We start from the raw sequence: 6,827 nt of genomic DNA, 5'->3' as shown, positions 1-6,827 counted from the left end.
TCTGACGACCGCTTTTAAACTACGGATCAAATTATACTGTCGTTTTAAGGCCGATAACGATTGTAATTATTGAAACCTATAACGGATATTAATAACATTTTGGAATGTTACAAACACCAACACAAAACTTAGTTTAAATACTTTAAGCAATTATTTAGTAAATGAGAAACTTTTGACATAATACCCAGTAAGAAATAGTCAGATAGCGTTGGGGAGGGAGATTAAGTCGGACTCATTGGTGAGTGAAACCGAAGCACACGGACAGACACAGAGCTGGAGCCGAGCCAAAGTAGACAACTTTGTAATTTATAACTATCAGTTAACAGGCAAATAAAACGCTGATAAAGTTCATCTGCAAACTGCCAAAAACAACCTGTCTATCCCGATTTTAAACAATGAACTATCTCACACTCACTCACTTCAATCAGAAGAGGCCAAGGCTGCCACAACTATGATTTTTCTTAAACAAAAACTTGAACAGTTGGGTTATGAGACTGTATCCTCCCATTTGGCTTTTATTAAGACAGTATCAACCCAGGGCAGAGCACCACAACGCAAACGCCAGTCAATTTACCCATTCGGCATCCAATTCTCAGATTATTATGAGCCACGTTGCAGCAGTTGATGGAGAGATTAATCTTGCTTTGATAGAAATATGTCAAGTTTGTGCAGGCTGGGATGGATGCGATTTATCATTCCGGACCAATCGGTGCCTGAATGTCGCTCCTCCTGACAGCTCTATCCGCGGCACGAATGTCCCAAAATGTCACCTGTTGTACGCAGAGTGACCTTCTAATTTTCTAATTCAATTTTCGAGAACTCCCTCTCGCCGCGACTCAGCTCATATCATGAACCAGTAATAACAATTACACACCGTGACTGGCTCCAAAACCTGCAATTCCCCCCGCTTTAAATCAAACCCCAAGTAGTCTTTTATTAAGCTGCCCGGTTAAATCAATCTAAATCTAAGCATAATAACTCTCTAATCAGGTGCTGGGGAGAATAATAGGTTGTCACGCTCGAGGAAAAATAGGCAATCATGGAATGTTTTCTTTAATTAGGCCGGCTAAAGTAGAAGGGCATGGCGGGAGCGGGGGACACATTCATCATAGCCAAGGTGGGAAATTACTTCAATTACTCAGGAAGGGGAGAGTGAACAGAATTACAGAAGTCAGAGAAGCAGAAGAGGAGACCCGGATCTGCAAGGAAGTCCAAATGACACCGAGGGCAGAGAAGGCAAGGACAGTGAAGGGAACAACATCTGGAGGAGAGAAGAAAGGTGGGAAACGGCCCACAGAAAGATCCCTGTTACGGTACATAAAGGTTGTGAGTGAGGAAACAAAAAGTGTGTTTTTGTATCTTTAATTTCCACTGTACAAGGACAGTGCTTCTGACCTTCTATCACAGTTGTCTTGTATCTCATATCCATTTCTGACCACTAGTTGATTCCATTATCTTTCTAGACATTTCCCGGAGGGAGTGAAAACTTCACTCTTCATAAACCCTTATTTCTATGCTGTTCATACAAGTATAAAATAATTTAAAATGAGATAGGAAGACGTTAGAGCCAATTTTGATGTTTGTTGCAAAGTATATTTCCACAATATGCTGTATTATTGCAAAACATTACATTTTTCTTTTGACTTACAGTATGAACAAATACATGACATAAGGTGGCAGAGTTTAAAATAATAGGTCACCACAGGGACAAATGCAGATGGAAGGACAAGACAGAAGGACAATATATGAAAGTTGTTCAAATGAAATTAAAAAAAGGATAATGAAGAAGAAATTGAAATAAGGTGGACAGAAATAGGGAGTATGGAAGGTTGAAATGAATTAAGACAAAAAGAAATGAGCTTCAATTACTCAATTAGACAAGAGAATAAGAAAAGAGGAAAGGGGTAAAGAAGGGAGGAATAATAAAAAGGAAATGTACAAGAGCAGAAAGTGGGGAGTGATAAAGATTCAAACTACAAGAAAAGGGAAGTATAGTGCTGGGAAGTGGATAAACGGGGTGAAACGAGGGAAATAAGATTGAAGGATAGAAGTAGGGAAAGACAAGTGAAACCTCTCAGATTTCTCAATTTGCCAGGCGCCTCCAGCCGTGACTGTAAAATAATCCTCCATCATTCATTCTCTAAAGAGGACCCCTACCTAGACAACCAGCAAGTGTTACAGCACCGAGCTCCCTGGGTCTGTCAGCTTTCCCAGAATGCAACGAGAGAGAGAGTGACTGAGCAAGCCTGGCTGAAATTCCTCCCCGAGATGACGAGATAAACGGCCTCTTACTGTAACTGGATCAATTGATTGGGACGTAGCTTTGGCAGGTTCGTAGATCCGGTTTGTTCTGTGACTGAAGATGTTGCCAGCGCGGCTGCCGGCCAGATGAACACAGAGATTATGACTTTTGATAACTGCGACACGCTGGCTGAAGTAGCTGTTGTTGATGCTGACGAGTAAAAAGCTTGGAGATGGACCGACGCACTTTCACTAATCCACTCCCGTTCATTACGTTGCTTTGACAAATTAACAGCAGATAGAAATACTGTATGTCTTCCTGACTATGAAGGAAGTAGATCCATTTCCCTTTTTGTTTTTTTGTTTTTTTACAAACAGTACCTGAAAGCTGACTATTTTTCCATTGACAAAATAAAGAAGATTAAAGAGAAACATGCTCACACAAAAATACAGATTCAAATCAGACATTCAATACCCTCAAATACTACGGTGGGGCCGATTCACCAATCAGTGGCATAGCTGTCAATCTAAAATCAGTGGATCATGGTTGTGTTGTTGCAGAGCAGGACAGTCTACTGTGTTACTTACAACTCAGGACTGATCCTCAAGCCAGGAAGACTCCATCCATCCCTGCTGTCCATCAGCAGCAACGCAGCTCAATTCCTGCGGATGCAAAAGGCCATTTAGTTTCTGCCAAGTAGGGCTGCTGCCCCCCCAAGTTCAAAACAAGTTTTAACTTTATTTTGTTTTCACACACACACACACACACACACACACACACACACAATTATGATTCTTCATGCCAATTTTGTGTAAATATACTGTATATTAGTTTGTGTTTTTCTTACCATTCTCTGCCATTATGTTCTGAAAGCTAGCATACATCATACATACACTATGTATTTTGGATTATAATTTATTTTCTAAAATTATGAGTGCCTTGGTAGTGGAGTGGTTACAGCGCATGCCAGATACCTGCAATGTCCCACCCCCCATTTCACCCCCCAGTCTGCCTCTACACTGTCAAAGAAAAATGGCCCAAAATGATTTAGCGTTCATGATGTTGGAAGCTGCTTAGTTTCAGATGGATGACAACTCCTCCTTTTAGCTCATGCTAAAATGAGCAACATTCAGTTGATCCCTCAGTTTGAACCCCAAATGTGATCCAGAAGTGTCCTGGACAACAAGCTCTGATAGCAGAAGACGGAGAGACTTCTGTCAGTATCACAGCGAGCTGGTAATCAGGCAGGGGATCTGTGTTTCACTGAAGCGATCAATAAAAGGATTGCAGTGTGTTCACATCTTGCAACTGTGCAGGATTATCAGGTTGGGGCAATCCATCATGACTCGAAAGGTGGTCAATGGCAGAGCAGCCGGAACTAAATAAGTGGAAGAGGTATAATGTAGTTTGTCTACTTTACAAAAAGGATCTTGCTATTGAAGTGTATCTGTCACTAGAACAGTCTTCTGCTGATTTGGTTTGATGAAAATAGAATTTCAAGCCAAGTTTGCAAGAGAGAAAATTTAAATTAAATTGTCAACTTAAAACGTAAAGCAATTCTTCTGTAACTGCCTGCAACCCGCCTTAAGGACTAACACCCACTTGCACTTGTTCTTTGTGCAGAAGTGGTGCATCTTTTCCTAACCCCCTTCTATCTATTCTCCCTCCTTAATCCACTCTTTTTCTTCTTCCCTTCTTCCTTTCTGCCATATCCTGATTCCATTCTTGTTCTTACCCTTTTTTGCCATATAGGGGGAAAAAGTTAGGACAATTCAATTATTAAACTAACCCAAATTGATTTTTTTTTGTCATGGGGCCCAAAATTTCTGGCGGCGCCCCTGGCTACCGCTGACCCACCAACTGTTTTTCTCCATCAACTCAAACGTAGAACTAGAGTACATTAGATCTGCAACAACACACCCAGTTGAATACAATGTACGCCAACATGGAACGATAACACAAAACTGAGAAAAAAGGGTAAGAGTACAAGAAATAAAGAGAGAACGAGTCAACCCTAAATCTGCCAGCTGCTGACAGAAGTGGATTTAAAACAAGGTATGATTTTGCCACTACAATTCTTTTTGAATCCTTGCTCTTTTCATCCACCCCTTTATTTTTAATTCTTCCTTCGGCATCACTTTTACTCTCTTCTTTCCCCCTCTTCCCTTATTCTCCTTCCTTTCCTGTCTGTTTCCTCGTCATTTTTACATTTTCCTCTTCCTTGACTCCTTTCCCTTTTTTATTCCCTCCCCTTATCTTTTCTTTTGCATTTACCTCCCTTCTTTCCGCCTCACTGACTGGAGAGCTCCATCATCATTGCAGGGGCGGCCCAATTTCTGTTGTAAAGGCAATAAATCATTTCAGCTCTCATCTATTGCTATTGATGAATGGCCAATTATTTGTCATCTATTACGCTGAAAAACGATGACCCAGAGAGACGGATCAACTTCTTCCTTTTTTTCCTTCCTCCACTGGCTGATGTGACACAGGACAGCAGTGATGGATTGTATCCCTAAACTGTTATTACATGTATAATGTGGCGCTCAAATCCAACATCTTACTTAGTCAGGTTTTCCCCTCCAGTCTAACCAAAATAGATACCGTATCAGTTACATTAAAGAATAATGAAGAGAAGATGATGACAATTTGCAGCCTTGTGGTCATTGTTAGGAGAAAAATTCAAAGCAAGGTAGGGTGTACTCTAATACCTTCTCCATTTATGTACTCCAGTAGGGGATATTCATTCAAGCCATATCAAAAAAAAAGTGAAAATGTGTTTTTAATTATGAAATTCATCCCAAAAAAAGTGGGTCAGATGCAAGGTTTGACAAAATCATAGGCTCAAAGATGTAAAAGACTCAATCTTGAATTAAGAAAAATAAGCATTATTTTATTTGAAACATAAATCTACTTCTAAAAAAATCTCTTGAGGATATACAACATCCCAGTATTTCTCCTAAAGAAACACAACTTCTATATTTTCTAGTAAGTGGGTGAACATAGGACTAGGAATCATTGGTACCAAACCTTAATACTTTATTTCGATACCCTGTGCCCTGTCTCTGTGCCTAACAGAGTTTTTCCTGCCTGCCTCTACAGGGTGTGATTTGTGGGAAAAAAGCACGGATGTTTTTTGATCATGCACAATAAAAGAAAACATGCAAGAATGACATCCCCCTTCCACCAGGGATATAGTGCAACTTGGCCAGCCGTTGCCAAAACACTTATTTATGAACTTCAACGTTCAATGGCAAATAATCTCAAAATTGTTGTCCCTGCTGCTATCGGCTTTTTTAATAAGTCAATGTGAGGTGTGGACTTCCGTGTAGTACGTATTTATTTTGTTTCTAGATGTATGGCTGTTGTTCTATATAACCTGTGTGTTATTTTTGTTACATGCTGCTGCACAACAAATTGCCCCCCAGGGATAATAAAGACTCCTTGAACTTGAATGAAACAGCACAACGTGGTGTCAACATAAAACACACAACTTTCAAGCTGGAGAGCAGAGTTGACTTTACGGCGAAAACAAAAGTGTTGAGTGTTTTCACCACAATAGTTAAGTCGTTTTGGTGCATAAACGTAACTGTCATGGCCACACGACGCTCGCTTTTTCTGGCTAAACTCCACTACCACGGCCCCTAAAAAGATCGTCATCTGGTGGTGCCTGTACCCGGCTCACAGTCACCTATGGACAAAAATCATTTAGCAGAGGCAGGGATATATAGACCAGAAAGGGGAAATCCCACGCATCCCCCCCCCCCCCCCCCCCCCCCCCCCCTCCCCCGGAAAAAAAAAAAATCACACCCTGGGCCTCTACGGCATGCAACGTTAGACAGCCAATCACAAACATTATTAGATCTTGGTAGAAGCATTCTGCATGCTGATTGGTTCACTGACTCTGAAGAGATTTTCTCATTAGGTATTGAAATTGGGTATTTTCCTCCCCATTATAAGGTTTAGGTGCAGCATCCGAGCCGAATGAAAGTAACTAAAAGACTTTTCTTGGATCAAATTATTGTAGTTGGACATCTTTAGTAAGTTATGGTATCAAGGTTTAGGAGTGTTCATAGCTTTCCCTAACGTTTAGACAGATGTAACGATGAAGTGAAAAAAAAGAGACGCAAAACTACAACAAAGAAACAAACCGACTACAAAGAGACGCCAAATGACCACAGAGACCCAAAACAACACCAAAGGAAACAAAAGTTACCAAAAAGAGACAATGTGAATACAAAGTGACGCAAAATCCCAACATGAGACACAAAATGTACGGAGAAAGTATTGAAAAACTTAACAGAATTCTTGAGGAAGGACCCATAAACCCCCTTCCCTCTAAATAGGCACACCTAAATCTAATGCTATGTTAGGAAAAACACTGAGGGCATTTTTCGATACTCAATACTTTGGAGGCAATTCGGTCGGTGCCGAAAAACTATTGAATTGAATACCTATTGAATACCCAGCCCTATCAGCAGGTGTGGGGGTTTACCTGTGTTTGTTTCTTCTGTGTGGTTGCTTTGTGCACTGGACCTGGGATGCAACACATCCGATCACTGCAAAAAAAAAAAAAAAAAAAAAAAAA

The 6,827-nt window shown here is 40.6% G+C and overlaps 1 long non-coding RNA gene across 1 annotated transcript in view; it reads right to left on the bottom strand.

The window, feature by feature from the left end:
* LOC116674088 (uncharacterized) overlaps window positions 1–6,827 on the bottom strand; it is a 31,977-nt gene that overhangs the window by 24,193 nt on the left and 957 nt on the right. Inside the window, exons 2-3 of the long non-coding RNA XR_004327962.1 lie at window positions 6,735–6,798; window positions 2,830–2,904 (exon numbers count right to left, since the gene is read on the bottom strand). This is a non-coding gene — a long non-coding RNA (uncharacterized LOC116674088). The remainder of the gene's footprint in view (window positions 1–2,829; window positions 2,905–6,734; window positions 6,799–6,827) is intronic.

The sequence above is a fragment of the Etheostoma spectabile genome, chromosome 24 (genome assembly GCF_008692095.1).
Source record: "Etheostoma spectabile isolate EspeVRDwgs_2016 chromosome 24, UIUC_Espe_1.0, whole genome shotgun sequence".
In the NCBI taxonomy this organism is placed as follows: domain Eukaryota; kingdom Metazoa; phylum Chordata; class Actinopteri; order Perciformes; family Percidae; genus Etheostoma; species Etheostoma spectabile.
Note: the sequence above shows the minus strand (reverse complement) of the source record. Positions and strands in the feature narration are given on the sequence as shown.